Here is a 24,700-nt window from a genome sequence, read left to right on the forward strand (position 1 = left end):
GTCAAATAGTAACGATGTACAATTTTAAATTGAATCAGTGAATGACTAGCACAGATCAAAGAAGCGTTAACCAACTTCAGAATCCGCATCCAGTCCTCCGTCATAAGAGTCAAATTAAGTTCTTTTTCCCAATCTTGTTTAATCTTAAATAAAGGACTCTTATCCCATTGTAATAATAAATTATAAATTCTTCCAATGGAACCCTTCATCAAAGGGTTCATACTCGTGATAGTATCTAACAGGTTGGCATCCAATATGTAAGGAAAACTACTTAAATATTTTTGTAAAAAATGTCTAACTTGAAGGTACTGCAGAAAGTGTATGAGAATATTTATCAACTAATTGTTCAAAAGACATCATTCTATCTTCTTCAAATAAATCCAAAAAAGAATTAATACCTTTATTTTTCCAAAGTAAAAAAATTGGATCACTCAAAGAAGGCTTAAAAAAGTAATTTTGATAAATTAAACTACAAAGTTTAAATTTTTTAAGATTAAAAAAATTATGGAACTTGAGCCAAGTTTGTAAAGAATGCTTAATCACAGGGTATAAATTTAAATTAGCAACTTTAGCTAATTGTATAGGTAAAGCAGCTCCCAATAATGAGGTTAAGTAAAACTGTTTCACAGCTTTCAATTCCAAGTCTACCCAAATTGGCTGATCGTTACCAAAATTTTTATATTTACCAAAATATTTATATTTATTTCAGAATATCCATGTTTTTCTAAGAAGTTTTTTGATCCGATTGATTCTATTATTTTATCTTTTATTTGGAATAATAAAAGACCAAGAATTAGTAAATGTCACTTACAAAAGTTGAAAAAGGATGGAGGTCTCACTTTGCCTAATTTAAGAATGTATTACTAGGTTGTTAATCTGCAATATATGTCCTTTTGGTTACAATGGGTTGATAGGGCTGCATTTTTAATTATATACACTGCTACTCTTAACATTCTCCTCTGCACTCCCCCTTGAACCTGAGTCAGCTTCATGCTAGAACAAAAGAAATTAGAGGTTATGAAGTTACAGATCATGGTGGAATATATTCCTGCTGCTGTTGCTGGGCCACATACCTCATGACTGTTCAGTTTTGAAATGCTATGTTGATCCTGAATTTAATCGCATTTGGCATCAGAACCACATGATCAGTTACACTTTCCCAAAATCACAACTGTACAAATTTAACAACTTCTATCACCTTTATTTATCACTTATCCAAATCTTCACTAGAGATTTTAGAGAAGCCTCTCCAGCAATTCTTCATCTCTCCGACAATGAATTTACACTGTTGAATTTTACTTAGATCTAAGAAAGAATTTTCAGTGATGCTCTGAATCACAAAAATACTTGAGAATACTAGACTACCATGAATTTTTTAAATCATATTTACAACGAAAAACCTATGGCTACAGTTGGCACTTACTGATATTCCTAACTGATATATGAAAATGGTGAGCCACCTTGTTGAACAAATGCAATCCCTGTGAAAAATGCAGGTTTTTTCAGTATCTAATTACACTGGACAACAAAGATTTTGCTTCCTGAATACCTTTAGGTGTATCTTATGAATTTTGGGCTACTGATCATGAAAATCACGATGAAATTTCCCTATCACGCACTATTTTAAAATAAATTTATGTTTATTACTTCAATTCATAATTCAAGTCAATTAAAATGTTGCCTGCAATGTAAGCTGGAAAGTTTCCTATCTTGTCCAGGCATGCTTGGGCATGCTTAGACGGCATTGGTTGCTGCATGACAGGGCAGGTTTTAGTAATAATTATTCGGTTCAGGACTGTAAGGATGGAATTTACTATCACCAGGCACAAAAATTTCTATGAAGGATTTTGATATTTGAGACAGATGCTTCCCAGAATAACTGATGCCAAGATTAAGGAAAGCATTTTTGTTGGTCCACAAATCAAACAGGTCATCAATGACAGGCAATTCGAAGAATTTCTAGTGGGACCAGAGAAAATCACATGGAAGGCATTCAAGGAAGTTGCTGAAATTTTTCTCGGCATCTACAGAGCACCAAGCTACATGCAGCTGGTTGAAGGCATGCTTCAAGCGTATAAAACCATGAAATGGAACATGTCACTCAAGATTCATTCTCTGCATTCCCATTTAGACTTCCTCCCTGCAAATATTGGTGCTGTTAGTGACGAGCATGGTGAAAGGTTTCACCAGGACATTGCAGTCATCGAGAAAAGATACCAGAGCAACTGGAATCCATCAATGCTAGCGAATTATTGTTGGACACGTAAGTGAGAAGCCTCAGACATTGAGTACAAATGAAAATCATTAACAGAATATTTTTAACTTAGTTGAACTATTGCAAAGCATCAGCACCATTATGCAATTAAACACATTATATTCAATAAAAGTTAATTTGTTGTTTCTCCAAATTCCTACGTGATATAAGTAGTCTGAAATTATATTTGTGTTCATCTTCAAGCAGTCTATCATAAACAAAAAAAATTGAGGAAGCAACACTTCTGAAAAAAATTTGTTGTCCAGTGTTATTTGACCTTTTTCCCTACAGTACAACCAATGATATTAATTGTAGAGCAATTCAAGATGTACACATTTAATGTATAAACAACAGATTCAACTTAACAATGCAGTGTGCATAAATTGTTTGCTGCCAATTCCTCTTAGCTATGCAAAACTCAGCAAACAATTGCAATTTTTTTTACTCACTGTGTGGACAACATAAAAGCTGACAATTCAATTGATTCAACATTCATGATTCACTTTATTAAAACATGGTTTTATTTTATCAGAATTGTTTTGGGCTTCCATAATGAATGTAAATGGTGGGCACTTCAGAACTGCAAGATGTTGCAGAAACAGAAAACAGAATTCTTTTCAAATCTTTTTATTGTTATATTATACAAAAGAAATAACATGAGTACACTGAAGTAACAACACTTACAATGTCTCAAAAAAGACATTATCTTAAGGATTGAAAAAAAATGTGATACCAAAAAAAACCTACTAAACAGAAAAGTGAGGAAAAAAAAGAACCCATTAGGTGTACAACCCCAGAGCCATGCATCATACAAAAAGCTTCTATAAATAAACATCAAACCGCCAGCAAGAAAAAAAAATACCAAAAAATTTGCAATTAGATCGTAGAAAAAATCTATCAATTAGCTCAAATGATAATAACGAGCAAATGAGCCCCAACTTTTCTCAAAATCAAATAAAGGTTCAAAGGTTTGACTTCTAATTTTCTCCAAACTAAGACAGAGCATCACTTGAGAGAACCATTGTGACAAAGTGGGAGCTGATGTATCCTTCCACTTCAACAAAATGGCCCTCATTGCTATCAATGTAACAAATGCAATAACGTGTTGGTCAGACACAGAAATACCATGAATATTTTAAGGAATTATTCCAAAAAGCACAGTTAATTTATTAGGTTGTAAATTAATTTTAAGTGCTTTAGAAATTGTTGAAAAAACCGACTTCCAGAACTGTTCCAATATAGAACAAGACCAAAACATATGTGTGAGTGTAGCTACCTCAGTTTTACATCTATCACAATGACTATCAACATTAGAAAGGATTTTAGAAAGTCTCTCCTTCGTCAAATGATAACGATGTACAATTTTAAATTGGATCAATGAATGGCTAGCACAAATTGAAGAAGAGTTAACCAACTTCAATATCCGCATCCAATCCTCAGTCATAAAAGTTAAATTGAGTTCCTTTTCCCAATCCTGTTTAATCTTAGATAAAGGACGCTTATCCCATTGTAATAATAATTATAAATTCTTCCAATAGAACCGTTGATTGAAGGATTCGTACTCATAATAGTATCTAACAGGTCAGCCTCCAATATGTAAGGAAAATTACTTAATTATTTTTGTAAAAAATGTCTAACTTGAAGGTACTGCAGAAAGTGTATGAGAATATTTATCAATTAATTGTTCAAAAGATATCAATCTATCTTCTTTAAATAAACCCAAAAAAAAATTAATACCTTTATTTTTCCAAAGTAAAAAAATTGGATCACTCAAAGAAGGCTTAAAAAAGTAATTTCGATAAACTAAACTACAAAGTTTAAATTTTTTAAGATTAAAAAAATTACGGAACTGGAGCCAAATTTGTAAAGAATACTTAATCACAGGATATAGGTTTAAATTAACAACTTTAGCTAATTGTATAGGTAAAGCAGCTCCCAATAACGAGGTTAAATAAAACTGTTTTACAACTTTCAGTTCCAGGTCTACCCAAATTGGCCGATCACTCTTATCAACCCAATATAACCAAAAAGACATGTATTGCACATTAACAGCCCAATAATACATTCTTAGATTAGGCAAAGCAAGACCTCCATCTTTTTTCAATTTTTGTAAGTGACATTTACCAATTCTTGGTCTTTTATTATTCCAAATAAAAGTAGGATCAATCCGATCAAAAAACTTCCTAATCAAAAAAACAGGAATATTCTGAAATAAATAAAAAAATTTTGGTAAAATCATCATTTTAACTATATGAATACGACCAACAAGTGAAAATGTAAGTGGATTCCATCTACTAAATTAATACATCATAGAGTCTACTAAATGAACAAAATTGGCTTTATAAAGATCTTTATATTTTTTAGTAATTATAATACCTAAATATCTAAAAACATCCGTGACTTTAAAAGGAGTATTATCATATACAGAGACAGAATCATTTAAAGCAAACAATTCACTTTTACTAAAATTTATTTTATATCCTGAAAAACCTCCAAATTCATTAAATAATTTTAGCAAGGCAGGAATAGATCTGTCAGGATTGGATATATAAACCAATAAATCGTCAGTGTACAGAGAAATCTTATGCATGGTGTCATTCACAAAAATCCCATGGATATTTTCAGCCTCACGAAGAGCAATAACAAGGGGTTCTAATATTAAATTAAACAACAAAGAACTTAATGGACAGCCTTGTCTTGTCCCCCGTGAAAGCTGAAAAAAAGGTGACCTACAATTGTTGGTAACAACAGTAGCAATAGGGGCTTTATATATCATTTTAATCCAATTATAGAAAACAGAATTCTTTTCCTTTTACATGATGGGGCACTCTAAAATGGTCTATAAAAAGTTATATAAATATTATACATTTCCCGTATGAATGTCATACATTTGGGAAAATAGCTTCTATGTTGCTCTAACATGCAGCAGCAGAATTACTGACAACAACTTACATATTATGTAGATTACTATGGACACAATAAGGTACAATTGAATTGCAGGTTTTCTCTTTGATGTTGAATAGAAAATATACTTTTGTACCAGATTCTACCACCATCACCTCTCCTCATCCAGGCAAATAGAATAGCGTTCCAGCTTTGACAATTAGTGATTTCTTATTAGACCTTTCATAAATACTATTGTGCAAATTATGAGCATCAGATGCAAGAATTCCTGAAAAGCAATTTCATTTATTTAATGTGAATTAAAAGTTCAGACGGATACCTTACAATCTGATGTACAGTACTACTACACAGGTACTATGAGATACTTTCAACCTCCAAGTCTCAACTCATGTTACCCCATTAATATCTCAATTCTTCTCCTTAAGATCAGCAGCGAACACCACTTGGTATAAATTATGACAAAATAAAAGCCACTAAAGCTAATGTTAACAGAATCAAATGATAAGGAAATTGAAATATTGCCAAGTTCTCAGGTCACCTCCATACGTGTGCTGCCTTCAAATTCTTTGCTGCTACAGATTTGAAACTTTAGAATCCAGTATTCTCTGGTCTAGAAACTTCCATGGTTCGGCATGTTTTGAACCTGTGGTACAGATCTACACTAATTAACCAGTTACATATAAGATATAACTAAGCTCTGTACTGATCAGAAGCTAATTAACCTAGCAGTGCAACTTTGTTATCTCAGCCAACAGTGTTTCCAACTTATGGAAGCTTTAGGCTAGGGACTGTTCTTGGAATTTTTTACATGATAAGTGGACTACCTTTACTTAAAAACAATTATCCTGGTCAGAGAAAGATGACTGGGGGCAATTCCTGTGATCCAGACTTTGTGGTCTAGTAGTACCAGTCAGACCCCAGATGTACCACACTAGAATGCTTCAACCCGTTTCATTTTCACTGTCCTACAACAGAGGAAACTGATATGGAAGATAACTATTTTTAACCTATCATCCACTGAGTATGTGGTTTTAAAAAAATGGTCAGCCTTTAACTTAATCACAGACACAGAAACAAATAAGCCACAGACAAGATACTCTTGCTAACCACAGGTTTGCTTGTGTGAGTATAAATTGTAATTATACACCAATGAGACAAACTCCAGTGGTGACCAAATTGGGAAGAGACACCCTGCAGCTTGAATGATTTAAGGTTTTACACATTTTTCCCTACAGCCCAAAGTCATAGAACTCAAAAGTGATAGGAGAAAGGGCAAAAGTGGATTACTAGCACTTTAAACCAGTCACTTCGGGCATATGGGGCTTGTCAGCCATGATTGGCAGCTCATCTAGAAGGAAAATTCTGATCTCAAACCTCTGCTGCCTTGTGGCTTTACACACTCACAGGGAAGGCTTCGGGAGCAAACACCAAGGAAAAAATCTGGAGCTGGCGTCCCCAAGGCAGCCCAATGTTGAGTTTAATGTTGACTGGCAACTCCAGTGATGTTGCTGCTACCAAACTGTTTCAGTCTCCACCATTCCTTTGGATTCACCAGATGCTACATGGGCAACAGCTTCATTTCCACATTGTACTGCCTAGGCTTGCATACCTAGACAGCTAAAACACAACATCCATGGTTGACCCTGACCAATGGAGGCCCTCAACCTCACATTATTTTAATACACTTAAAACAATATAAAAATAGAAACTTATTTTTTTAATATATAAACAATACACAATTTCTAACTATCAGAATGAACCATCTTCAAGTGATTTATAGGATTTGGTCAACTAGCAATGCAGTTAAAATAAAATCTAAATGTATTAATCATTTGCCAAACAACTATTAGAATTTAGGTAAAATATTCTAGCTATGAAGTCAGAAAGTCTTTGATACCATTTTAAAAGCTATTAGATTTTAACAATGAAATTAAGTTTTCTTAAATATGTTACTCTTATAAGTTGTTCTCTCCCACTGAGAAGCACCTGAAATACTTCAGACTTTCAGTATCATTCCTCCAGATGATCAGTTTTTAACCAAATGGAGATAGTGAGCAGCAGCAGGTTACTGATCATAGTTGAAGTCAATACTGCCTTCAAGCTGCAAGTAGTAATTAAGAGCAGATTTCTGCCTTCCAAAACCGGGAAGACCAATTCTGAGATGCAAGCTCACAAGGGTGCATGTTGTGATCAGTAACTCAGTAATAACGTGATGGATTTTCTTTTTATATAGAGCTTGCAGAGATATAAAAGAGATAGGAAATCACTCAGGAGTCCAAATGAAAATGTAGGCAAGTAGTCAGCTATACCTGCTGATGCTTTGCTCATCAGGAAAGGCTATTTCTCCCAAATTGTTGAGAGTCCAGCAAATAGTTTGGTTAGTCTTATTTTAATAATACTGGAATTACAGGTTTGTGCAGAAAATAAAATTGCCATTGTTCAAATTTATCATGCTTGATTAAATTGCAGGTGTTATGGGGAATTGTGCTGCAAAACTGACATTTAAGTACACACATAGCAAATAGTTGAATGGAAACAATGTTGAAAACAAAATTTCTCAGGAAGTGGGTGAGCATTCATTTTCTAAGTGAACACCCACATAAATGAGCCACTTTTTCCACTAATTCAGTCTGCATTCTTGATAGCATTTCAGAGGTTTCTTCCTGTGGATAGGCACCATCCAATCATGAAAAAGGAGGCATTCAGCTCCGTAATGTTAGTTCAATGCAAAATAACTTTCATTTACTATCATATTTCATTAAAATAGAACCTCCAGTGTTTATTTAGATAATTTTATCTTTTCTCCATTAGGCCAAAGACCCTAAGTTTGAATATACAATTAAAGCTTTTAATTAAAAGAATGGCAAACACTACTACTGCTGATACAAAAACATTAGTCATTCCTCTGCAGTGGGAAACACATGAACATAACCTAATGTCTTGTAGACTGGCATTGCTGCTGCAAATTCCACGACTGACAGTATAGTCTAAGCCAGTGTTACTCAACCTTTTTCTACTTGTGGCTGACTTGTGACTTTCATTTATCTCTGTTGCCCCCACCCTCCATAGTCTCTGTTAGTTGTTAAAGTTTTTTTGGTCAACTGTACTAATTATTCTAATATACAGTCAATATTTATGCTTTAACAGGCTGACTAAAACTACATTTAACTTCCTTTCAAAATATGATAGGTATCAGTGATTTCATGGAAGTTGTGGTAGATAGTGATGCAGTCTTCACACTTTCTCGCCTCTCTGCAATTTAGTCGTATATGTTAGATGACCCCACTGCAGTAACTGCAACCTCCATGTCACGTTTTACAAGTATTATTACACACATGGGTTAGTGGAAGGCAAACAGAACCAGCCAACTGCTGCATACTTGCTGATTAGCCTTGCTTCAGACAGCTCCACCCAGTCTGTAGTTTGTGATTTGGGGGTGGCTGTGGACTGGAGCAGGCTAAACTGGTTTGCTGCCTCATTTGAATCATCTAGCATATTGTCACCATTTCATTCAGGGAGCCAAATAAGCTATATTCATTTTTATTTATATATTTTAAGTAATATTTTGTTAAAACAGTAAATTTAACATGGCCCACTTATAAACTCCTGTGGCCCCTACGAAATCCGGCATGGCCCCTTGGAGGGCCATATGGCCCATGTTGAGAACGACCAATCTCAGTCAAAACAAGATCTCTTTTAGTAAGGTGTATCTGCCAGTTTGTTCGATTAGACAGTATCCTGGGAAGTGTGCATTTTCATAAGAGTTCAGATTACGGAAGAATGGTTTATACTTGGAACTTAGAAGAATGAGAAGTGATCTCATCAACGTGTACATGATTCTCAGAGGTTGCGGGTTCTCAGTTGTTGATCTCAGGTTTGAGAGTATTCAGCAAGCTTTTTGGAAGAAAGGCAAGAGTACAGACTTTATTTTTGTAGCTGGCATCAGAAGATGGTTGGTGCTGTGTCTCATCACTTTCCCTCATCGTAATGCTAAATAGCAGATAACCAGCCACTTATCATACATATCAAAATGGGGGGGGGGGGGGAGGGTAGTGAATGTGGAAAATGAAATCTCAGTTACCTAAAAAGGATAAGGGGAAGTAGTTCAATATTTAATTAGAAGCTTATTATTTAGTAACATGTTTCTTTGAGTTAATCTATGTTTCAACAGGTCATACAACACTGAATCAGAGCCATACAACACAGAAATTGTCTCTTCAACCCACTGACTCTGCAACACTCATCAAACACCCATTTATTACACTAATCCACTTTATTCCCCACCCCACACAAACCCATCAACACCCTTACACAGGCAATTAACCTATTAGTCTATACCTGAGTGTCACAGAGTCAGAGGCTAAACTGGCAAATTCCACACGGGAGAGGGGGGTGTGATGTTGTTAGAGCTGTAACGCAACAGCTCCAACAAATGCAACACTGTGCAACCGACAAGCAGAAAACAAATTTAGGTGGGAACCATACCATCACCAACAATGTTAATGCACTTGTAGCTTCAGTAAAATTAAAATGTTATCAGCTAGATTTTATAGTTGTTTGCTTGGCTGTTAATTTAAAATCAAATTAATACAAGGGAAAAATGTTACAAATATCTGGCTCTCAGCTGTGAAGCTTTGGTATACGTATATCAGGAAAGGTCACTTAAATAAACAGTATGGGCAAGTTCGAATGATAATTGAGCATTTTAAAGATTCAAGGTTAGCTTTATTTGTCACATGTACATCAAAATATACAGTGAAATCCATTGTTTGCATCAACAACTGACAAAGATTGAGGATCTGCTGGAGGAAGCCCACAAGTGTCATCATGCTTCCGGCAGCAACATGGAATGCCAACAACTTACTAAACACAACTTATACGTCTCTGGAATGTGGGAGGAAACCAGAGCATCCAGTTGAAACCTACACGGCCATGGGAGAACGTATAAACTCCTTACAGTCAGTGGCGGGAATTGAACCTTAATCACTGCGCTGACTACTATGCTTCCATGCAGTCCACATTTTAGAAAGATGAGGGATGGAGTGATAAATGGATAGATGGGGTTTATCTATTTACACATAAATGAGAAATGAACTTCGGCCACATGACACATCAAGGCAACTTAATGGAATAAAATCATATCATCTTCTTACCAGATCCTTACAACAATTGATTCTATAATGATCCAGAAATCAATTTCAGCATTTATACCTCTCTGGCATTCAAAGATTCACAACCCTCAGAGATAAAAACCTTTTTCTCTTGGTCTTAAGTGGTCAACACTTTTCAGGAGACTGCTCTAGACTCCTGCTAGTGGAAACAATCTCACAGCGTTACCCCATCAAGCCCCTTGACTGTCATATTTCAATTCTAGCAATCTACATTTTCTAAATTCTACAGCACTGGTTCATTCTGCTCTATCTTTCTTGATAGGCCAATTTCCTCATTCAGCAGCCTGCATGACCAATGCTCAAACAGTTACTTGAGACCAAGTTTGTTTTCAATACTCAGAAGCAATACTCACTAAAGCAACTCTTCCTTACTCTGCACTTTACATTCTTAAAAAGTCTATACTTTATTTGCCTTCTTAATTTCATGTTGTATCTTGTATGTGTTTGTCACTGAATTCTAACATTTAATATAATATCAATATGATTTAAATATTGCTGGATTTTGTATTCTTCCTATCAAAATAGACAACACTCACAATTTTCCTCATTATACTTTTCCACTTTTTACCCGGTTGTAACCCATCTAAGTTCCTTTATAGACTTAATATTTCTGTGTCTAATTCATTTGAATCGGGAACTCAAATTCAATATCCTATTGCACTAGGAATTTTAAATAGCCAAGCTCACCAATTATTCCATCTCAAAGTGTATTATTTTCTTTCCCAACTTGGACAAAACACAAATTTCATGAAACTGAAATTGTGTGCAATTCCATGAAACTTTTTTTCTTTACAGAATTCAAAGGTCAAATTAAATTTATTAACAAAGTACATAGATGTCACCTGAGATTCATTTCCTTGCAGGCACACTCAATAAATCCAATAACCATAATAGAATCAATGAAAGGCCCCACCAACCAGTGAGCAAATACAATAATGATAACAATAAATAAGTAATAAATATCAAAAAAATCTGATGAAGAGTTCTTGAAAGTGAGTTCATAGGTTGATGGGCCAGTTCAGTGACAGGGCAAGTGAGACTGATTGAAGTTATCCCCTCTGGTTTAAGATCATGATGGTTGCGGGGTAATAACTGCTGCTGAACCTGATGGTGTGGTCCTGAGGCTCCTCTACCTTCTTCCTGATGGCAGCAGCAAGAAAAGGCATGACCATGCTTTTTCCTGATCTTGCAAACATTTAGTAAATGTTAAACAACTTCATACAAATTATCCCTCTCATTTCCCCAACAACCACCCGCATAACTTCTCTCAATAACAGAAGGGGCCCTCATGATCAATACTCAAGATGTGGATGGAAGAAATCAAAATCACAATTAAGGCAGGCTCAGCCTTCACCCAACATCCAGACACCCCTGCTGCACAGAAGATAAGCAGGTTGACTAATTCTTCCACACTTTTTTCTGAGGGGAGAAGTCAAATGAAGTACCCTGCTGCAGTCCTGAATACAATTAATTTTCTCAAGTAAATACTATGTGTGCTCTAATGTTTTAATTGATGTGTTATAAACAAAAACAAATTGGTAAGGTACAGCAAGTTATAAATCAGAACACAATAAAATATGAACATACTCAAGAAATTAGTACACATGAAAGGCAAATAATGAATAGTTATGGTCTTAGTCTCACCATTATTTTTACAGAAGTTTGGCTAGTGCACTCAAAGACAGCTGAGATTAGATCTGTTTTCAATATAACCCTAGTGTAAAGTTTACATAAGTAAGGAGCTGCTGATGTGATGTGCAGAAGGACAGCTGGATGTTAATAACTGCTCTGCCAATGAACTCACAAAAAATAATGAGGATTTTAATTAAAGTAGAAATAAGGATTCTTTTTTTCTACACACAAATATATTCTTAAGGATTTCTAGAACTTCTGTTTGTATTTGTAAAATGGTGTCTGGCTTAAGGAGGAAATCAGGAGGGCAAAAGAAGGCATTGAGTTTGCTCTAGCACACAAGGTGAAGGAGAATCCCAAGGGCTTCTACAGATGTATTAAGAGCAAAAGGATAGCAAGGGACAAAATAAGCCTTCTTGAAGATCAGGACGGTCATTTATGCAGTGAACCAAAAGAGATTGGCGAGAGATCTTAATGCTGTTCTGTTGCTTAAGAAAGGCACTAAGAATAACCCAGATAATTATAGGCCAGTGAGCCTGATATCAGTAGTGGGTAAGTTATTGGAACACATTATAAGGGACTGGATACATAAGTATTTAGATAGACAGGTTCTGATTAAGGGTAGTAAACATGGCTTTGTACTTGGTAGATCATGTCTAACCCATCTTATAGTTTTTCTAGGAAGTTACCAGAAAAATTGATGATAGGAAAGCAGTGGATATTGTCTACTTGGACTTTAGTAAGTCATCTGGCCAGGTCCTACGTGGGATGTTGGTCAAGTAGGTTCAGTCGCTTCACATTCAGGATGAGGTAGTAAATTGGATTTGACATTGACTTTCTGGAAGAAACTAGAAAGTGGTAGCAGATGGCTGCCTCTCTGACTGGAAGCTTGTGAATAATGGTGTACCACAGGGATCACTGTTGGGTCTGTTGTTGTTTGTTATCTCTATCAATGATCTGGATGATAACGTAGTAAACTAGATCAGTAAATTTGAGGATGACACCGAGATTAGGAACATAGTAGACAGTGAAGAAGGCTATCAAACCTTATCGGGGATCTTATAGCTGGAAAAATGGGCTAAAATAAATGGCAGGTGGAATTTAATGCAGACAAGTGTAAGGTGTGCACTTTTAGAGGACAAACCAGCATACGATTTACATGGTGAGCAGTAAGGCATTGAACAGGCTAAGCTACACAATACTTCAGCAGTTAGATCCAATGTTTCAAATTTCTGAGAGTGAACTGTGAAAATATTCTAGATCATTACTAATTCTTAAGAAAGAATCCTTACCATCACACTTGCAGGGATATAGATGTACCCTAGCTCATCTATAGATCAAAGGCTTTCTCAAAGAGAAAGAAAAACTGATCTCCAGGCAAGTCTTGAAGACAACAATGGATTGTCAAATATTTAACTGTTTCTTAACTAGTGAACTTAAATCTCATTTCTATTGTTACATACCTCATGGATATCTTGCGACTGTCTTATGACCATGATGTAACTGAGTATCTTATGAGCATGAGGTAATGGTTATGTGATGGTGGAGTGATGTAATTTTCCCGCCAGTGTGAGGTCACATGATGACATGTTCACCACGGGTATAAAAGGGAGACCCCTGGGGTGACACAGTTAGTTTTAAGTTTAGTTCGTTATTTAATTTGTCAGATACTCCATTATGCTGCGTATTCGTCTTAGGACGCAGTTTCGTTTTAAAGTGGAGTTCTACTTTCTATTGTAAGTAGTATTGGAGAGTGAAGACCTTACCAAAGTACAGGAATTCGCCGAGTCGAGTAAACCTTATATCTTTTGGCGGTTTTGGAAAGGTTCAACCTTAATTGAATCTTTGTTCAAGAAAAAGTGACCTGCATCTGAGATATTCTCTGCTAAAGCAGGAAGGATTGCGCAGTGTCTATTCTCCAGAACAAAAGGTCTGGTCCTTTAAACCGTTTTATTTCCGTCGTTGTGAATCCTGTGGACAAGGCAGGTTCCGGTTGGGATCAGCAGTAACGGCACGTCTTTGAGGAATTCTTTACTTTAGGAAAGTCTCTCCTAATTGGCTGTATAAATCTCTTGGACTTTCAAATTTACCATTCTAAGAACCGTGTTTGAATTTACCACTTTAAGAATTGTTTTCTCATTTACCCTTTTAAGAACTGTTCCAGAGTTGCCGTACAGCAGTTAACTTCAGGTTAAATTAGTCGTTTGAATATTTTTTCGCTATTGTTGAGCAGAGTTTAATAAATGTTTGTTTTTATAAAACCTGACTCAATTGATATTCTTTGTTGCTGGTCATGTGACACTGTACATAAATCTATTGGTGTTATAATGCAGCAGTCCCCAACCATCGGGCCGCAAAGCATATGCTACCGGGCCGTGAGGAAACTATATGAGTCAGCTGCACCTTTCCTCATTCCCCGTCACGCACTATTGAACTTGAACATAGGGTTGCCAACTGTCCTGTATTTGCCGGGACATCCCGTATATTGGGCTAAATTGGTTTGTCCCGTATTTCCCCCGCTGAAGTAAAGCTTTCCTATGAAATCTTTTGTGCCGAAATGGCATAAAGTGCAGAAGCAACTACTATATGGGAAAAATTTTTGAGTGTTCCCAGACCCAAAAAATAACCTACCAAATCATACCAAATAACACATAAAACCAAAAATAACACCAACATATAGTAAAAGCAGGAATGATATGATAAATACAGCCTATATAAAGTAGAACTAATGTATGTACAGTATAGTCAGGAAGATGAAGGCGAAACTGATTTGTGGAAAAAAAAATCGGCAAGTACGTGCATGCGCATATCGCATATGCGCACAGCATGCATGCACACACAGGTGCCCGTGCAACGCTTCATGGTCATGGTAGTCTTTCCTGGGGTAAACACAAATGTCCCAGGATTTGACTGCTACTTTCGTCCCTTATTTTGGAGTGAGAAAGTTGGCAACCCTAACTGTAAAAGACATGTTGAGGTGAGTTTAACCCTACCTGAACACCTCCCCGGTCAGCCGGTCCGGAAGAATATTGTCAATATTAAACCGGTCCGCGGTGCGAAAAAGGTTGGAGACCCCTGTATAATGGATATGTTTAACACCATAGTGTACAGGACAATAAATTGAAACTATCATTCAAAAATAAACATAATATCTGATAGCTAGGAGCTGATACTTAACTGAAAACACAAGTCATCTCTTCTAATTACAAATTTCTATCGACTTTCTAGTGAATGGCCAATACAACTATTCTTAGCTTAAACATAAGCATTTATACCAGGGGTTCCCAACCATGTGTCCACATGTTGGTAAGGCTCCATGGCATAAAAAAGGTTGGGAACCTCTGCCTTAGACACAAAGGAAAGAAAGCCATTCTGACGGCTCTCATTTGACTTTGCCAGCACAAACCAGGTTGAGTTTGTGGCAGGCTTGCACAATTCTCTAACAATTTGAAGTCTCTGAGGCAGTGGCAGATGATCAGTTTATGGCAAAACTAATCATGGTGCAAGGTGGCATCCTTTATCAACTCGTAGTTCAGAACCATGACAGCATGCTACCCTAATGCACAATTGTATTCTTAAAGCCCTTTATTCAAGAACCAAGTCAATGTGATAATTACAAGCATGTTTTATCTACCTTTGACCAGGAAATGGCTCGCCTATCTAACACACTGTTGTCAAGCTGCAGAACGTCTTGGGAGGCTGCATATGCTGAAGACATTACTCTGATCCAAGCTATAACATGCTTAAATTGAAGACATAACTCTCATTATCCTATATAGCTACGTTGGTCATATGACTAATGAGGAATAAAATGTTTAGAATGCAAACACTACCTGGAGTCTGGATGTGTCAGCAATATGTTAGCATTTAAGAGAAGAAGTGGCGAGTTCAAAGAAATAAGCAGAGCAAGTTACTTTTCTCCCACACAGAGAGGTGGGTGCTTGGAATGCACTGTCTAGGATGGTGGTAGAGGCAAATAGGACAGCAGTGTACAAGAGACTCTCAGACTTGTACATGAATGCACAGGAAATGAAAGGGAATGGACGTTATGTAGGCAGGAAGGATTTGGACATTTGATTACTAATTTAGTTCAGCTTAACATTATGAGCCAAAGGGCCTGTTCCTTTGCTTTACTGTTCAATGTTCTATATCTTAAACTAACATAGCGAAGAGTTTACGAGCTTAACATGATTAGAACAGATAGTTTCTGTTGGAAAACCACTATTACAATTGACAAAATCACTGGTCAATACGTCAATATCATAAACAGGAATTTCAAAAATTTATGAACTCATTAAACATATCAATTTGTAGCTCATCATACTTGTCAAGGAGAAGTTGCTCAACTGATAAAGTCACAAGCTCATGTAAGTCAGTTTTCTAATAAATGAACAGTTTAGAGTTTCCTGGGAAGGAAGGGACATGGAAGAGCTGTCAAGATTGAACAGCTTTCTAGAAGACACAGTTCAGCTGCTAATGAAAAGTTGATCTAATCCTCTGGATAGGCACAGCCCATCAATCTTGGCAATTTACCACCCACAAGTACTGTCTGCTTGCTAAGATGACTAGCACATCTGTGATTCACTCACCAGTCATGTTTATGTTCCCATTGCTCATTAGGGTGCATATTTCCCGAGCATCAAGGAATCAGTAGCATGGTGGTTATATTACTGTGCTGGCCGTCTATTTGATTGGACTAATGATTCAGAAACTGAAGTTCATATGTCACCATTTACATTTACTTAAGACTGAAGTAACCAGCAATGGTAACAATGAATTTACAGTACTGAATTACTGTAAAAACAAAATGGGTTGAGGGAAGGAAATCTACCATCTCTTCCCAATTTCACTTATGAAATTCTAGAAATAGTTAAATTTTAACTGCTCTGACATGGTAATAGCAATTCACTCAGATATACTAAACTACTACAATCACTACAGTAAATAGGTCTCACAGCATAAAGCATGGCACATCCAGCCCTGCATTTGGTTCATTACTGTCATGTGAACCCAGATATAGTGAAAAGCTTTGTTTTGCATGCCATCCAGATCATTCCAAATACAACTACACTGAGGTAGCACATAAAGAAAAACAGTAAAAGAACACAGGGTTATAGTTACAGAGAAAGTACAGTGTAGGCAGACAATAAACTGCAAGTGTCATAATGAGGAAGATTGAGAAGTCAAGAGTCCACCTTATTACACTAAGGAGCTGTATAATAGTCTTAGACTTGTTCTGGAGCTGCTCCGGCCTATGGTCAGGCCACACTTAGATCCCCTCCAGTTCGCCTACCAGCCCCGACTAGGAGTTGAGGATGCCATCGTCTACCAGCTGAACCGTGTCTACGCCCACCTGGACAAGCCAGGGAGCACTGTGAGGGTCATGATTTTTTGACTTCTCCAGTGCGTTCAAGACCATCCACCCTGCTCTGCTGGGGCAGAAGCTGACAGCGTTGCAGGTGGATGCTTTCCTGGTGTCATGGATTATTGATTACCTGACTGGCAGACCACAGTACGTGTGATTGCAACACTGTGTGTCAGACAGAGTGATCAGCAGCACTGGGGCTCCACAGGAGACTGTCTTGTCTCCCTTTCTCTTCACCATTTACACCTCGGACTTCAAATACTGCACAGAGTCTTGTCATCTTCAGAAGTTTTCTGATGACTCTGCCATAGTTGGATGCATCAGCAAGGGAGATGAGGCTGAATACAGGGCTACAGTAGGAAACTTTGTTAGATGACGTGAGCAGAATTATCTGCAGCTTAATGTGAAAAAGACTAAGGAGCTGATGGTGGATCTGAGGAGGGCTAAGGCACCAGTGACCCCTGTTTCCATCCAGGAGGTCAGTGTGGATATGGTGGAGGATTACAAATACCTGGGGATACGAATTGACAATAAACTGGACGGGTCAAAGAACACTGAGGCTGTCTACAAGAAGGGTCAGAGCTGTCTCTATTTCCTGAGGAGACTAAGGTCCTTTAACATCTGTCGGACGATGCTGAGGACGTTCTACGAGTCTGTGGTGGCCAGTGCTATCATGTTTGCTGTTGTGTGCTGGGGCAGCAGGCTGAGGGTAGCAGACACCAACAGAATCAACAAACTCATTTGTAAAGCCAGTGATGTTGTGGGGATGGAACTGGACTCTCTGACGGTGGTGTCTGAAAAGAGGATGCTGTCCAAGTTGCATGCCATCTTGGACAATGTCTCCCATCCACTACATAATGTACTGGGTGGGCACAGGAGTACATCCAGCCAGAGACTCATTCTACTGAGATGCAACACTGAGCGTCATAGGAAGTCATTCCTGCCTGTAGCCATCAAACTTTACAACTCCTCCCATGGAGGGTCAGACAACCTGAGCCAATAGGCTGGTCCTGGACTTATTTCCTGGCATAATTTACATATTATTATTTAATTATTTATGGTTTTATATTGCTATATTTATACTCCATTCTTGGTTGGTGCAACTGTAACGAAACCCAATTTCCCTCAGGATCAATAAAGTATGACTATGACTATGAGAAACAGTGGGATAGAAGCTGTCCTTGAGCCTGGTGTTACGTGTTTTCAGATTTTTGTATCTTCTGCTCAGTGGAAGGGGAGGGATGACAAAATTACCTAGATGGAAGGAGTCCTTGACATATCAGCTACTTTCCCAAGGCAGCAGGAAGAATAGACAGTCAATGAAAAGGGGCTTGTTTTTGTGATAGCCTGGGCTGTGTTCACAACTCTCTGCTATTTCTTGAGCTATACCAAGCTGTAATATATCCAGATAGGATGCATTCTATGGCACTTCTACAAAAATTAGCAAGGTCTCTGGGGATGTGCCAAATTTCCTTCACCTTCTGAGAAAGTAAGGGTGATGGTATGCTTGGACAAGGACTAGCCATGGATTCCAATCAAAAAAGTCTTTTCTACATTATATGCAACCATCCCACTACATACTCTAGCCAGGGGGACATCATTCCTGCAACTATTCTGTTAAGTCTTCCAGGAAGAGATTAAATACACTCTAATAGCCAACGGCAAGTGACCACTATTGAGTAGGTTTCCAGATGGAGAGAGCTATGCAGCCCAACAGAGAAGGAGATAACAAAGTTCATCACATTTATCCCAGAGACGGGCCCTGGAATTTAGTTTGTTAACATCACCATGCCAACCATGATACTGTTCTCAGTTCCACATCTCTGTGCTAAACAGCTGCAGTACTCAACCGAAGCTGCTCAGCATTAGCCCTCACATGTAGCCTTTGTGGCTCACTGACATTGAGCCATGCCTCTTTATTGTTCCTGGGATCAGATTTCTGGCACAGAAGTATTATCAGTAATGTTTCTTGGTACAGGTGTCCCCCGCTTTTCGAACGTTCGCTTTACGAAACCTCACTGTTACGAAAGACCTACATTAGTACCCTGTTTTCACTTTCAGAAGGTGTTTTCACTGTTACGAAAAACAATTCAGCGCGTGATAAAAAATCAGCACGCGAAAAATCAGCATGTGATAAAATGCAGAGCACGCCCCAAGCAGCCGCTCTCCCCTGGATTCGGAACTACATTGCTTAAACACGTGCCTGTGAGCAGCCGTTTGCAAGATGAGTTCTATGGTATCGGAAAAGCCTGAAAGAGCTCATAAGGGTGTTACACTTACGGTAAAACTAGACATAATTAAGCGTTTTGATCGTGGTGAACCAAGTAAGGACAACATGAGTTTGGCTTGTGGAAGCTGACGAACATGATGCTGAAGAGGTTTTGGCATCTCATCACCAGGAACTGACAGATGAAGAGCTGATGTAATTGGAAGAAAAAAAGATAACAATCGAAACCGAATGAGTAATGATAAAGTACGACTTTAATTTTGAAAGGGTACGTCGGTTTAGGAGATATTTGCAGGATGGTTTGAGTCCTTATTAAAGAACTGTGTGATAGAAAAATGCGCGAGGCTCAGCAGTCAAGCAAGCCTTCCACATCAGCCACAGCAGACGACAGACGACGAACCTCGACCTTCGACATCGAGGCGGGCAGAGATAGAAGAAGATGAGCTGCCTGCTCTAATGGAAAGAGACGACGAGATGACACCCCAGTGCCCCACCACCCCAACCCCCAGGCCACAGACAGATACTGATTCGCGGAAAATGCAACGGTAGTCGGGACGCACACAGCACATCTTTAAGAAAAACGCCAAAATAAACATGCTAATTAATTAGGTGCTGCCGACACGTAATTGTCGGCCCAGATCAGAGATGACACAATCGGAAATCGGCACTGATCTGGGCCAACAATTACGTGTCGGGCGGCACCTAATTAATTAGCATGTTTATTTCGGCTTTTTTCTTAAAGATGTGCTGTATACCTCCTGGCTACCGCTGGACCCTGCGTGCTTCGTGGCAATGTATCGCTCGGCGGCCCGGAGGATGAGGGCCACTGCACCATCCAACCTGCGACGACTCAGTCTAACACACCATCATCAGTGTGCTCGGCAAGCTATCTTCCCGATTCCCGTAAGTGATACTACACTGTACATACATTATTTCTACTTTATATAGGCTGTGTATTTTTATGTGTTACTTGGTATGATTTGGCAGCTTCATAGCTTAAAGGTTACTGGACAGAGTGTTCTTGCCAACAGTGCTTGCGTGAGATTTTCTGCCGACGGCACTTGCGTGAGATTTTCACTACGGAGAACAGTTCAGTAATGATTGTGGAAAAGTATTTCTATTTTATATAGGCTGTGTATTTATCATATCATTCCTGCTTTCACTATATGTTACTGTTATTTTAGGTTTTATGTGTTATTTGGCATGAATTGGTAGGTTATTTTTGGGTCTGCGAACGCTCACAAAATTTTCCTATATAAATAAATGGTAATTGCTTCTTCACTTTACGACATTTCGGCTTACGGACCGTTTCATAGGAACGCTCTACCTTTGGATGGCGGGGGAAACCTGTATATGATACTACAATGATTCATTTTAACACTGATTTCATTTGCAGTCTTGCTTCTAGGAATACATCTTGAGGGCTACAAGAGGTAGCAATGTATTCAAAAGAAGTTTTCTATCTCAGTTTATTCCTTTAGGTGACAGATAAAATTTATTTGAACTGTGCTCAGTCAATCAGATTAGTGCTTCTAATAGTTGTATAAGCAACCATACTTAACCTGCACAACTATCTTCAGTTGTTTTACAGATGCCATTTGCTTCATTATAACATTGGGTGAGGAAGTAACCCAAAGTCTGCAATGTTTTCATTTATTTACAACTCTTCAGATAATGAAGCAGATAATGACAGGGAGATAGGTACTTGGAAGGCACTGCCTATGAAGTGGTGTAAACAGGATCACTCAAGAGGCATTTAGATAGGCTCAGGAATATGCCTGAAAATGAAGATATATAAACCATTTGCAGGCAGATGGGATTAATTTAAACTAGCATCATGGTCAGCACAGGCAGTGGTCCATATGATCAAAGTAAAAATAAATTAGTCATCCTCAAGAGTGAAAACAAGATATCTTCTCTGCTTTTCCCTTCCTCCCATTCCCCATTCTTATGATTACTAAATTTCTGCTAAATTGCTAAATTGTGTATTTATTGTTCAATTCTGATTTGTGCATAAAAGCTATGACAAATGCACTCACCGTTTGGTGCTACAGGATTAAGGAGAAAAACAACAGTACCACATAATGCCAGCCATCAACCATCATGCAAGCTGGATAGTTTCTTGGAGAATTATTCACATTTTGTATAGCTGCTTCCCTGTGGCTGTCTACCCTAATATTACACAGCTTGCTAATATATATGCCAAGCACAAATAGAAGGGCAGAGAATCTAAAATTTGCTTTAGGTTCCAATATTATCAGGTAATTCCTTGCACTGTGCACTCATTGCTAGCTGCAGCATGTTCAGGGCCAGGTGCCTGCATGAGGCATGTTTAGGTTCGATATTCTGATGTCAGGTTACTTGGTGCATGTCATTAGAAGTCCCAGATCTGAGACAACCTTGCCTCTGATGTGCACAGGAATAAGTTTCTGCTCAATAAATGATCCTCTATCAGCAGAGAAAGACTGGATTTTAAACTAGTGAATGCTTCATCTTTTGGCATAAATCCTGCTATAAACTGGCTTCACAAACTGGAAAGCCTGCTTCATTCTTAAAAATAATGACAAAACATATCCACTAACAATGTCTAGCAAATATCAAAAGGACAGAGGAGAATTATAAAAAAAACAGAGTCACTAACTCATTGCGGTTCCTCTAGACACAACTTTAAGAACACTTGCTCTTTGTTCCACATCTTAACCACTCCTAGGTTTCTTCAGTAAAAGCATATGAATCTTAAAGAACCTTGCATACAAACAGTAATGTTAACAGGTAATAACTTATACAATTAAGGCAAATTCTCTTTCCAGACAATTCTTGCTATTCTTTTGTTAACAGTATATTCTGAATAAAAATAGCATTTATTTGGATAGTAATGTTTTAGGCATGAAAGAGGAACAGGTAGGAGTGGAGGGGATGTTGTCTTTTTAATAAGAGAAGACATAGCAGCAGTGCTTAGAGAGGATATTTTTGAAGGATCATCTAATGAGGCTCTTTGGTTTGCACTTAGAAATAAGGTAATGGTCACCTTGGAAGGGTGATTTTATAGATCCCCCAAAAGTCAGCAGGAACATGAGAAGCAGATGTGTCAAGAAAATGCATGTAGTTGTGTTAGTGAGAGATCTCAATATTCCTGGTATCCAAGCGGTGGGATTTCTGCGGTATGTTCAAGATAGTTGCAATATATCAAGGAAATTACGCGAGAAGGAGTAACACTGGACTTCCTCTTAGGAAATGTAGCAGGCCAATTAAATGAAATGGCAGTTGAAGAGCACTGTGGATCCAGTGACCACAATTTTATTAGTTTCAAAGAGCTATAGAAAAAGATAGAACAGGTACACAGGAGTACACAGAGTCCTGAACTGAAGCAGGGCTGGCTTATTAGTCAATAAGCAGTATCTAGCTAGGTTTGAGTGGGCAATTCTATTTAAGGGCAAAGGAACAGTTGACAAGTGAGAGGCCTTTAAAAGGACCATATCAAGAGTCAGCCTGTTATGGTGAAGGGTAGACATACCAGATTCAAGGAACCCCTTGCTGACAAGAGAGTGGCACTCTAGTCAGGAAAAAGAAAGAAGCATACAAGGAAGAAGATATCTGCAGCTTTGAAGCGCATTAATGGTGGGCAAATCCCCAAGGCCTGATCAAGTACACCCCTTGGACTTTATGGGAGGCCATCAGGGAAGAATTTGCAGAGACCTTTGTAGAAATACTTACTTTGTTTAGACACTGATGAACTTGCAGAAGACTGGAGGGTGACTAATGTTGTTCAATTGTTCAAGGAGGGTAGCAAGGACGGGCCAGGGAACCTCAGGCCAGTGAGCTTGACTTTAGTTGTAAGAAAATTACTGGAAGGAATTCTGAGGGACAAGATAATGAAGGCCAGATCAGGAAAAGTCAGCATAATATTGTGCATGGGAGGTCATATCTGATCAATCTTTTGGAATTGTTCCAAAGAGATAACTAAGGGGATTAATGAAGGTAGTATAGTGGATGTTGTCTATATGGACCTTAGTAAGGCCTTTAACAAGGTCTCACATGGTAGACTGATCTGGAAAATTAAGTTGAGGAGCTAATTCAAGGAGAGCTAGTGAAATGGATTCTGAATTAGCTTGGTGATGGGAAGCAGAGGGCAATGGTTGAAGGGTGGTTTTCCAACTGGAGACTTAGACCGGTTGGATGCCCCAGGGGCCAATATCGGAATCTCTGTTATTCCTTATTCATGACTGTTTCTGTGTTGTGTTACTCCAGGACTATCTAAAGGTATGGGATTGCACAAGATTTACCACGAACACCAATTTAAATTCTTGTCACTGGAAAACTCAAGACAGACATATAGGGACTCAGAATTACCATAAATTATGATACTGTTATTTAATAATAAATAGTTATTTATCCTCGAGTATAGTTTTCTTTTATTCACTGGAACTATATACAGTGCCTTGAAAAAGTATTCAGCCCCCAAACTTTTGATTACATAAATGAGTTTTACAAGCGGGGATTTTATCAATTTAACTGAGAATTTTTATTTGTGAATCACGTGCTCCTCTTTTCACAATAGAGCCTCCCAAAACAGGGAAAATTGTAATACATAAAAAATTAAAAATTCAAAAACTGAAATGTCAGCAGTTCAAAAGTATTCACCCTCCTTTGCTCAGTACTTAGTTGAACCACCTCTCGCAGCTTTTACAGCCAGTAGACTATCTTTTTGGATAAGTCTCTATTAGCTTTGCACAGTATGATGGAGCCAGATTTGCCCATTCTTCCTTGCAAAATTGCTCAAGCTGTGCCAGGTTAGTTGAGGAAGGGCTCCACAATCTTGAGGTCTTGCCAGATATAAGGTGAGGACTCTGACTGGGTCACTCAAGGACATCAATTTTCTTCATTTAAAGCCACCCCATGGTTGCTGTGGTAGTGTGCTTTGGCTTGCTGTCCTACTGAAAGACAAACCTTCTCCCTAGTTTAAGTTTTCTGGCAGAGGCTGGTAGGTTTTTATCCAGGATCCCCGTATTTAGCAGCATTCATCTACCCATTAATCCTGACCAGATTTCCAGTCCCTGCTGCTGAAAAGCATCCCCATAGCATGAGGCTATCTACATACTTTAGAGTAGGGAAGGTGTTACTTAGCTTATGTACAGTATCAGGTTTAC

At 38.0% G+C, this 24,700-nt stretch overlaps 1 protein-coding gene across 5 annotated transcripts in view; it reads right to left on the reverse strand.

The window, feature by feature from the left end:
- The window catches only part of znf592 (zinc finger protein 592), a 201,639-nt gene that overhangs the window by 85,839 nt on the left and 91,100 nt on the right, over positions 1-24,700 (reverse strand). The window contains exon 3 of one of the 5 annotated variants that reach the window (XM_072282331.1): positions 23,268-23,410. The exons of the other annotated variants lie outside the window; for them this stretch is intronic. The gene's annotated coding sequence lies outside the window, so the exon portion shown is untranslated. The remainder of the gene's footprint in view (positions 1-23,267; positions 23,411-24,700) is intronic. 5 annotated transcript variants of the gene reach the window in all.

The sequence above is a fragment of the Mobula birostris genome, chromosome 18, assembly GCF_030028105.1.
Source record: "Mobula birostris isolate sMobBir1 chromosome 18, sMobBir1.hap1, whole genome shotgun sequence".
Taxonomy (NCBI): domain Eukaryota; kingdom Metazoa; phylum Chordata; class Chondrichthyes; order Myliobatiformes; family Myliobatidae; genus Mobula; species Mobula birostris.